Below are 11639 nucleotides of genomic sequence, written 5' to 3'. Positions count from 1 at the left end.
GGAATCACAGAGATCATTGTGACACTTTGGGGTAACATGGAACCATGGAGACCAAAGTGACACTGCAGGGCCTCATGGATGAAGGGAGACCATTGTGACTCTGTGGCTCCTCATGGAACCAAGGGGTCATTGTGACACAGTGGGGCCTCATGGAACCCAGGAGTGCATTGTGACACTACAGAACCTCACGGAATGAAGGGGACACTGTGACACTGTGGGGCCTTGTTGGAACTCGGGAGACCATTGCTGACAGAACAGGAGCTCATGGAATGGGGAGAGCCAGGCCCAGGGGACATGGCTGCAATGGTGATGGCTGTGAGGTCACTGCCACTGCAGCAGCCTGCTTAGCCCTCAGCTTACATTCTGGCCAGGAGTGTTGTGAGGTCACCCAGCACATCAGAGAACCAACACAACAGGAATTCCATCCTTGGGGAGAGGAGGGGTTTCACTATGTCAGGTTGCACAAAACTCCTGTCCTTGGACAATTGCTGGGATGGAGCAGCAACTTCAATGGAAAAACAGTTGATGTTTTGTGACAATCTCATTGTAAAATATTCCTTCCTTATAACAAATGTAAATCCACTCTCATTTAGTTTAAAGATATTGACTCTTCTTCTGTCACTGTAAACTTTGGGAAAAAATGACACTCCATTTTCCTTGCATTTTGGCCAATATTTTTCCTTCCTCAAAACCTTGGAGAGGACTCAAAAATCTCCCAAGATGAGGTTTGGATGCCTCAATACATAAGCAGGCTGTGCAGTTACAGAATGGGCTGTATAACATCATTGAGTGACTGTATGACACCACAGAGCAGGCTGTGAAATGCCAGAGCAGGATGTGATATGTGACATCATAGAGTGGTCTGTGGCATCACTGGTTGGTTGTGTGACATCAAACAGAAGGCTGTGACATCACAGCGTGGCTGTATGACATCACACAGCAGGCTGTGAGGTCATAAAGTGCACTGTGTGACACCACAGGGCGGTGATGTGACATCACAAATGGGGCCATGAAATCATGGAATGGCTGTGAGACATGATAGAGCAGGCTCTGACATAATAGAATGGGCTGTGACATCACAGGACAGCTTTATGTGACCATAACAAAGGCTGTGTGAGATCACAGAATGGGCTGCGACAACACAGGGTGACTGTGTGACATCACAGGAGGGCTGTGTAACATCACAGAATAGGTTGTGACATCCCAGGGGGCTGTGTGACATCACTGGGGAGGTCACTCTGCCCCAGCCCCACACACACGTCCCCCAGACAAGTCCAACGCTGCTCGTGCACAGCAGGGTCCCCTGTCCCCCCAGGTCCCCCCTGCCCCCCAGTGCCACAGCCTCCCCCAGAGGATGTTCCACGAGATCGACCCCCAGAGCCTGACACAGGGACAGGGGGGACAGGGCCCTGGGGGGTGGGACAGGGGGACAGGGACCCCCTGGCAGTGTCCCTGTGTCCCCCAGGGTGAGAGCCTGGCCCAAGGCTCCTTCACCCTCTTATGAATGAGGGCTTGAGAGCACTTAAAAAATCCCCAGCAAGGGATCAGCAAAAACCAGATTTAATATTAAGCGACAGCACAACAAAGTTCCTTGGCAAGAGTCACTCTGCTCCTGACTGGACAGTTCAGGCACACCAAGGGAAAAAAGCAACAATGAAACCAAGCAAATGCATTCAATAAAACCAGAAGTTAACTGAGAACTGAGAGGGACGTCACTGCTCCAGGAGAGCTCCAAGGGGCTCCTTTTGGAGCCCTGTTGATAGGGCCCCAAGAGATGGACTTTAGTCACTGCAATGTTCCATCCTGGCTGCACTTTGCATCAACAGCTTTCTCTGACAGTGTGAGAACAGGGATGTTGTGCCACTGAGGGAAGAAAAAGTTCCCAAGGCTGCTCCTAAAGAAAGCAGGAGCTGGTTGGACAGCAGCAGTGCCTGGGAGCAGACAGTGTTTGTGATCAGCTGCAGAGGAGCTGAGCCCAGGGGCTGTTGGCCAAGGCTGAGGCCTAAGGAGCATTTCTCAGATCCAGGGCTGCCCTGGAAAGGTGGTGGTGGGGATAATTCACACCCTCAGGGTGCTCCCAGTTCCTCCCAGTATTTCCATGTCTGTGCTCCAAGTGCTGCTCATAGCCCTGATCTGTGGGGATGGGAATGTCCCACTCCCTTCCCGGGGCAGTGTCACACCTGATCCAGGTGTGCAGGGCAGGACCTTGCCCTGACCCCAAGCACTGTCCCACCTGCAGGATCTGCTGCCCATCGGCCTCTTCCTCCTGCAGCCCCAAGCCCAGGTTGGTGCTAAACAAAGGGCAATGGCTCAGGGTCATCCCCCAGCAGGGGCTGTGCACCCCCTCTGCCCCCTCCCCAAATTCCCTCCTGGGGGCAGCAGGAGCTGGGTCAGGAGCCCTGTGGGGAGGGAAATGGGGGTGACACTGGCATGGGGGGTCACACATGCTCTGGGGGAAACACATGACCCCTGTGGACACCCTTCACCTTCTCCTGCAGAGCCAGGAGGATGAACTCCAACATGGAGCCCCCAAACCCTAGCAGCACCTTGGGGGGTGGGGTATGGTGGCAGCTTTGGGTTTGTCATGACCACTCAAAAACCTCTCCCAGCCCCACAGCCACTCCCAGGCCCCTCAAACCACTCAACAGCTCCTCCTAGGATGCTCCCAAACCACTCCCTGCAATATAAATGGGTCCAAGAGCCACCATAACTCCATTCCCATCTCCCCCTACACGCACCCAAATTGTCTCCAAGTCACACAGCCCTGCCAGGACCCCAAACCTCTCTCACAGAGCATGCCAAACTCCCTCTCAGCACCACAAATGACCCCAAAAGCCACAAAAGCCCCTCCTAATTCCCCCAGGATTCCCTAAACCCTCTCCCACCCACCATGGCACTGACCAGGAGAGGCTGGTGGACAGGAACATCCACATCTGGGAGCAGCTTGGGCACTTCAGCAGTGATTTGGGCACTTTGAGGGGCACACCCCACATGGGGAGACGCAGGCCAGGGACTGGGACAGAAAACCGGAATTCCTGGACAACAGATGGGCTCAGGTGGACACATTCTGCCAGCACAACTATGAGACTGTTGTCCTGTCCCCCAGCCTGGGCAGCCCCAGAACATCCAAATCCTCATGACTATTCCCCTCAACCCCAAATTCTCCCCCAAATGCACAGTAAAACAGTGCAGCTTTAGATCTCTTTGTTTAATTTCTTTATTTTACCTCAGCTTTGGTTGTTCTGACAAGATGATGAAGGAAATTATTTAGGTTGGAAAAGACCTCCAAGATCATCCAGCATTTCTTGATGCCACCAAAAGAAACAATTACACAGCACAGTGTAAAGCGGTTGTGAGAGCCTGAAGGAGTTTCCTGACATCTGTGAGGACCTACCACCAATGTCCTCAACCCAACCATCTTCAAATACCGAACATGTGGACAACATCACCAACAGAGATGAAGGAACGGTATCACCCAGAGGGAGAGAAGTGCCTGGAACTGCGGAAACTCCAATAATAACAGTCCCAATGAAAAATCCATCCTGTCCCAAATGTGGGATTATAACCAACAAGATACTGGGACTAATGGACCACCTACTAAGATCCCATGGCATTCGAAAAGCCATCTATAAATGTGCCAAGTGTGGAAGAACAGACAAGAAATTTCAAAGCATTATATGTCACCATGCTAAGTGCAAAGGTCCCACCCAAGAACAACCACAAAGGGACTGGGTGTGCGAAATCTGCCAACAATCCTTCCACACCAAAAGTGGACTCAATCAGCACAAAAGATGGAAACATCCAGAAGAGAGAAACCAAGAAGGAATTGTGGCCTCACAACCATCACAGAAAGGTGCCCCTAGAATGGTATGGATGCTGGGTGAGGAAGATACCATGTTAAAGCTCCTCAAAGAACATCCAGGCGAGAATGTTCTTAACATTAATAAAGGGATTGCTGAACAGATTCCAACAAAAACACTAAAGCAGATGAGAGACAAAAAGAGATCCTTGCTGAAGAGGCTGGAAACATCTGAGATGCCTGAGCCTACTAAGGGGAATCAAGTGACTCAGAACACTTTACAAACATTGCCCCAGACAACACTCAAGAAGGTGATGATGAGTCACACAGTACTCTAATAGATCACTATTACAGGCAAATCCGCACAGGGATCAACAAATACATCATTTGCCACTACAAAACCGCCTATGAAAACTTATCAAGCGGCATTGAAGACAACCCCCTGGAACTGATAAACAGTAAAATGGAAGAATACAATGATGATCTGCTAAAGGTCCGGAAAGAAAAGAAAGATAAAGGTTCCAAACACCTCAAAAAAGGAAAACCACCTGGAAAAGGCAAAGCCACGCAATGGATGAAAAAACGAGCTGTAAAAAGAGGTCATTATCTCAGATTTCAGAAACTATTCCACAAAGATAGAGGCAAATTAGCGAGAATTATATTGGATGACATTGAAGCCTTAAAATGTGAGATCCCAGCCTCAGAAGTATATACAGCATTCAAATCTAGGTGGGAGTATATACAGTATTCAAATCTAGATGGAATTTTTAAAGGATTTGGAAAGTTCCGTGGTAGAGCAGGGGCGAATAATACAGCATTTCATGATCTCATTACAGATAAGGAAATTGAGAAGAACATCAAAGAGACGGCAAAACGCACTGCTCCTGCTCACTTGAGGAACTAGAAAGACTGGACACTGATTTCTCCCGACTAGTGGAGATCTATAATCTCTGGCTGATGACCGCAATCATCCCCGACTCAATAAAAGAATGCAGAACAGCCACAGATGTATACACAGTATTTAAATCTCAATGGGAGTCACCGGGGACTTTTAAGGGATTTGGAGAATTTTGCGGTACGGCAACGGCTGACAACTCAGTCTTCGTGTCCCTCATTACAGCTAAAGAGGTGCAGAAGAACTTTAGTGAGATGGCGAGACGTACTGCGGCTGGACCGGATGGCATCTCGTTAGACGAGCTTGAAAAGTTGGATACTGGTTTCTCCCGTTTGGCGGAGATGTATAATCTCTGGCTGATGTCCACAAATATCCCCGACACAATAAAACAATGTCGAATGGTTCTCCTCCCGAAGTCGAACCAACAGGAAAGACTGAAGGATATTAACAACTGGAGATCAATTACCATCGGTTTGGTCATTCTTCGATTATTTTCACGTATCCTGACTGCGAGATTAACAAAGGCCTGCCCATTACATCCGAGGCAGAGAGGGTTCATTCGTGCCGTGGGATGTTCCGAAAATCTGAAACTTCTCCAGCTTTTGATTAAGAATGCTAAGAAAGATCGGAAAGCAATTGGAGTTGTTTTTGTTGACATTGCCAAGGCTTTTGACACCGTGAGTCATGACCATATTATTAAAGGACTCCAACAAAGAAAGATTGACTCACATGTTGTCCAACTAATCCAAAACATGTACGAGAACACCATCACAAGAATTGTTACCAAGGAGGAGAAATCCACTCCCATTAAAATTTTAAAGGGAGTCAAGCAAGGTGACCCCATGTCACCACTACTGTTCAACCTGGCACTTGACCCCCTACTTTGTAAATTGGAAGAGAAGGGTAAAGGATTCCATCAAGGTGGCCATACAGTAACATCCATGGCCTTTGCCGATGATTTGGTACTTCTAAGCGACTCCTGGGAAGGCATGAAGAGAAATATCGAGATCCTCGAGCAGTTTTGTGATCTAACTGGCCTGAAGATGCAGGGAGGAAAGTGTCATGGGTTTTACATCAAACCGACATCGGAACCTTATACCATCAATGATTGCCCTGCATGGACAATTAATAATGTACAATTGAACATGATTACCCCAGGAGAAGCCGAGAAATACCTAGGAATGTTGGTTGACCCCTGGGTGGGTATCGTGAAACAGGATATAGTGGATAAGATCAAGATATGGATCGAGAAAATTGAGCAATCACCTCTTAAGCCCTTTCAAAAATTGGATATACTTAAAGTCTACACGTTACCTAGACTATTCTATCTCGCCGACCATATGGACACGCCGCTTGGGATTCTGGAAGCTGTAGACTTACAAGTGAAGTCTGCAGTTAAGAAATGGCTCCATTTACCAGCATGTACATGTGATGCTTTATTATACTCTAGCACACGGGATGGAGGCCTGGGAATCACCAAGCTGGCAGGGTTGATCCCGAGTATACAAGCAAGGAGGCTGCACCGGCTGGTCCACTTATCTGACCAGGTCCTCAAAGACATTCTGAGGAATGAAGATGTGCAGCTTATATATAACAAGCTGTGGACAAGAGCAGGAGGGAGTCTTGATGTGATTCCATCAATATGGGATCAGCCCCCCGTATTGGTCGGACCTGATTTGGAGGGCTTAGAGAAATTATCGGAATGGGAGAGACCTACACCAAAGCCGAAGTTTCCGAGCCCATGCAACTATAGAAATCTGGAGTTTGAAAGGTGGACGGATCTCGTATCTCAAGGTCGCAGTATTATCGTTTTCAAGAATGATACCACCAGTAATTTTTGGATTAACAACTACCGATACATACCGCACCGGAAGTTGTTGACTGCACTGCAATTAAGGGCTAATGTCTACCCTACTCGTGAATTTCTGGCGAGAGGTAGGCAGGAGCAAATATACAAGAATTGCAGACACTGTAATGCATCCATTGAGACATGTTCCCATGTCATCGGAAAATGTCCAAGTACGCAGGATGCGAGGATCAAAAGACACAATGACATCTGTAGTGTCTTGAGCAAAGAAGTGGCAAATTACAACTGGACTGTCTTCGAGGAGTCCCACATACGAGATGATAGTGGGAAGCTGTTTAAACCGGATCCCGTATTTGTGAAGGAGGGGACAGCCTATGTTGTGGACGTTACCATCAGATGTGAGAAATCCGACACCTACTTGGAGAAGGCCGCAGAGGAGAAGGTGAACAAATATCATCACCTAAGGACTCAGATTTGAGAACTAATGAATGCTGATGAAATCCACTTTAAAGGGTTTCCCATCGGCGCGAGGGGGAAATGGCCTTCCGCGAACTCTGGTTTGCTAGAGGCCCTGGGTCTTCCCAAGACGAGGCGGGCCAAGACTTCCCGGGCCCTAGCGACCACAGCATTAATGACATCTGTTGATATCATCCATATGTTTGCTAGTAAATCAACACCTATTGTAACTTCTATTCCCACGGTTCCCTAGCCCTTCATTTGGTTGTTGTTGTTATCTGGTGATGGTAAATAAAGGATAATATCACTGGGAGCTAGCACTGTCGCTAGTGGGGTTGGAGTGTGGGCTGGATGGTGGGAATTTATCGTTCTACCCATATGTGGCATCACACCGAATTCGACCCGAAATTGCCTTTGATATCGTGCAGGTGGGCGGGCCACCTAACCGCAACCCGCAATTGGACGCAAAATTCTGATCTGGACCGGGTGGATGTTCTGATGTGGTGTTACACCCAATTTGAGACGAAATTATTATTGATTTACCATTCAGTTGACTCTAGTCTGGCGCTGTGAAGAGACATGAGAGGTGTAGAATAAGTGGGAGGCCGGGCATGTGCTTGGCGCGGCGGGGCAACCCGCCCAACAGCGTCCTGGCCGTCGGTGAAATACCGCTACTCTGATCATTTTTTCACTTACCCAGTGAGGCTAACACAGTATTCCACGCCCTTATTACAGCTAAAGAGGTTATGAAGAACTTTAACGAGATGGCAAGGCGTACCGCTCCTGGACCGGATGGTATCTCGCTAGATGAACTTGAAAGATTGCATACTGGTTTCTCCCGACTCGCGGAGACATCTAATCTCTGGCTGATGTCCACAGTCATCCCCGATTCAATAAAGGAATGTAGAACAGTTCTCCTTCCAAAATCAAAGCAACCAGAAAGATTGAATGACATTAATAATTGGAGACCAATTACTATCAGTTCAATTATCCTTTGTTTGTTTTCACGAATCCTGACCGCAAAGTTGATAAAAGCTTGCCCAATACATCCAAGGCAGAGGGGATTCATTCAGGCCGCGGGATGTTCAGAAAATCTAAAACTTCTCCAACTTTTGATTAAGAATGCTAAGAGAGATCGTAAAGAAATTGGAGTAGTTTTTGTGGACATCGCTAAGGCCTTTGACACTGTGAGTCACGATCATATCATCAAGGGGCTTCAACAAAGACGAGTTGACTCACACATCGTCCACTTAATTCAAAACATGTACGAAAATACCACCACGAGAATTACCACCAAGGAAGAGAAGTCTGCTCCCATCAAAATCTTGAAGGGAGTGAAGCAAGGTGACCCTATGTCTCTGCTACTGTTTAACCTGGCGCTTGATCCTCTATTATGTAAATTGGAAGAAAAAGGAAGGGGATTCCATCAAGGTGACCATAAGATAACATCTCTGGCCTTTGCTGACGATTTAGTACTTCTGAGTGACTCCTGGGAGGGTATGAAAAAGAACATTGAGATTCTTGAGAAATTTTGCGATCTTACTGGTTTGAGAATGCAGGGTGAAAATGTCATGGGTTCTTCATCAAACCCACAGTGGACTCTTATACCATCAATGACTGCCCTGCATGGACTATTGGTAATACACCATTGAATATGATTACCCCAGGGGAATCTGAGAAGTACTTAGGGCTGCTGGTTGACCCCTTGGTAGGCATTGCAAAGCAGAGTATACTGGATAAGATCAGGATGTGGTCAGATAGAATCGAGTAATCACCTCTCAAGCCCTTCCAAAAGTTAGACATTCTTAAAGTCTATACTTTACTGAGGTTAATCTACCTCGTTGACCATATGGACACGCCGCTTGGGATTCTAGAAGCTGTGGACTTGCAAGTGAAGTCTGCAGTGAAGAGATGGCTCCATTTACCATCATGCACCTGTGATGCGCTGTTGTACTCTAGTTCACGGGACGGAGGCCTTGGAATTACCAAGGTGGCTGGGTTGATTCCGAGTGTACAAGCAAGAAGGCTGCACCGGCTGGTCTGGTTATCCGATCAGGTTCTCAAAGACATCCTGAAGAATGAAAAAGTGCAGCTTATATATAATAAACTTTGGACAAAAGCAGGAAGGAGTTTGGAATCGATACCATCTATATGGGATCAACCCCCCATAATGGTCGGACCTGATTGGGAGGGCTTAGAAGAGCTATCAGAATGGGAAAGACCAGCACACAAGCCGAAATTTCCGAACCCGTGCAAGAATAAAGAACTGGAATTTAAAAAGTGGACGGAACTCGTGTCACAAAGTCGCGGTGTTATTACTTTTAAGAATGACACCATCAGCAACTTTTGGATAACTAATTATAGATACATACCGCACCGTAAACTTTTAACCGCTTTACAATTACGAGCCAATATCTACCCTACTCGCGAATTTTTAGTGAGAGGCAGGCAAGACCAAATTTATAAGAACTGTAGACATTGTAATGCATCTAATGAGATGTGTTCCCATATTATTGGAAAATGTCCCAGCACGCAAGATGCAAGATTTAAGAGACACAATGACATCTGTAGTGTCCTGAGTAAAGAAGTGGCGGACTACAAGTGGACTGTATTCGAGGAACCACATATACGAGATGATTGTGGGCAATTGTTTAAACCGGATCTCATATTTGTAAAGGAGAAGACAGCCTACGTTGTGGATGTCACCATTCGATACGAGAAATCCGACACTTATTTAGAAAAGGCCGCAGAAGAGAAGGTAATTAAATATCAACACCTGAGGACCCAAATTCAAGAGCTGACAAATGCTGACGAGATCCACTTCAGGGGATTTCCCATCGGAGCACGAGGAAAATGGCCTTTGACGAACTCTGGTCTGCTAGAAGCCCTGGGTCTTCCCAAGACGAGGGGGGCCAAGACTTCCCGGGCCCTAGCAACCAGAGCGTTAATGACGTCTGTTGACATCGTGCATATGTTTGTGAGTAAATCAGCTCATATTGTAACTTCTATTCCCCCGATTCCCTAGTCCTGTTCACTTGGTTGTTGGTTGTTATCTGGTGATGCTGGTTAATTAAAGGTTAACACTTCTGGGAGCTAGCAATGTCGCTAGTGGGGTTGGAGTGTGGGCAGGAAGGTGGGAATTAATTGTTCGTTCTGATGTGGTGTTACATGTGATTCGACTCTTAATTGATATCTTACTCAGGTGGGCAGGCCACCTAACTGTAACCCACGAATTTGACTCTAAATTCCGATTTGGACCGGGTGGACAGGCCACCCTTACTTAACCCGGAAAAGGAGCATGTCTACATGTCTCATTTACTAGCCAAATGCCTCGTCATCTAATTAGTGACGTGCATGAATGGATGAACGAGAGTCCCACTGTCCCTTGTGGTAGGCCTGAAGAAGTGGCTGAAGGGTTGGGAGAAAACTCACCCCTCTGCTCATAAGTTGGTTTTGCTTAGCCCAGTTTTTGCTACTGGGTGGGGAGGGGCACAAAAATGGCTTCTGTGTGTCCTGGGTGAATGTTGTAGAAGTTTTCACCATGTCCAGCAGAGCCAATCTATGATGGCTCTGAAGATGATGGACATGCTGCTGGCCAAGTCTGGGCCAATTAGAGATGTTGGTTACACCTCTGGGATAACATATTTAAGAAGAAATCAAAACAATGTCCACAAGCACTTCTTTTTAGACAGAGGATGAGGAGGAGGTGAGAATATGTGAGGGAAAACAACATGGAGACACCAAGGTCAGTGGAGAAGGTGTGGGAGGAGGTGCTCCAGGCACCGGAGCTGAAAATCCTCCGCTGGCCATGGTGAGGCCCATGGTGAAGCAGGTTGTCCCCCTGCAGCCCATGGGGTCCACAAGGGGTGCAGAGATCCATCCACAGCCTGTGGGGAGGTGCTCACGCTAGAGGAGCAGGTGGATGCCTGGAGGAAGCTGTGATCCAGTGGGAGTCCCAGTGCAGGGAAAGGCCTTGTTCCTTGGGATGGAAACAGCCTGGCCTGGGCTCAGAGCTCTGAACCCTGTGGACAAGAACTCATGGGGCAGCAGATTCCAGCAGCTGCTGCTCGACAGATTGGACCCACGGCAAAGAATTTCACAGAGGACTGTCTCCAGTGGGAGGGACCCATGGCTAAGTAGAGGACTCCTCTCCCTGAACAGCGGAAGAAATTTTGGTCATGGACTGACCAAAAAAACCCATATCCTGCCCGCCACAACCCCCTGTGCTATTGGTGGGAAAGAGGGAGGGGGTGAGCAGAGAAACAGTGTATTAAGAGCTAATTTTTAGTTCCCATTTGCCTCCTCTGACTCTGTTTAGGGTTAGGTTACCAAGAAATCACTTTGCAACTTTAAATTCTCAGCTTGTTTTACCCTTCACTGCATCCTACCCAGGTCATTATCTTGACTCATGAGCCCTGTGTGTGTGTGTGCGTGTGTGTGTGTGTGAGTGTGTGTGTGTGTTAGGGCTTTTTTTCCCCTCCCCTCTGCACAGCTGCAGCAGGGGAGAGAAGAGAAAGCAGATTTCGTAAGTGCCTGGCATTTGGCCAGGGTCAAACCACAACACTGGGTCACTGGCAGTGTGGGTCACCAGGGCTCTTCCCAATGAGGGTCCTCAGATGGGGGATGAATATGGAGCAGTGCAGGAAGGTCTTCCCCAACTCGGGACACTCGCAGGGCTTCCC

The sequence above is a fragment of the Lichenostomus cassidix genome, unplaced genomic scaffold (genome assembly GCF_008360975.1).
Source record: "Lichenostomus cassidix isolate B80296 unplaced genomic scaffold, HeHo_3.0 HiC_scaffold_43, whole genome shotgun sequence".
NCBI lineage: Eukaryota > Metazoa > Chordata > Aves > Passeriformes > Meliphagidae > Lichenostomus > Lichenostomus cassidix.
The sequence above is the reverse complement of the archived record's forward strand: the minus strand, read 5'-3'. Positions refer to the sequence as shown.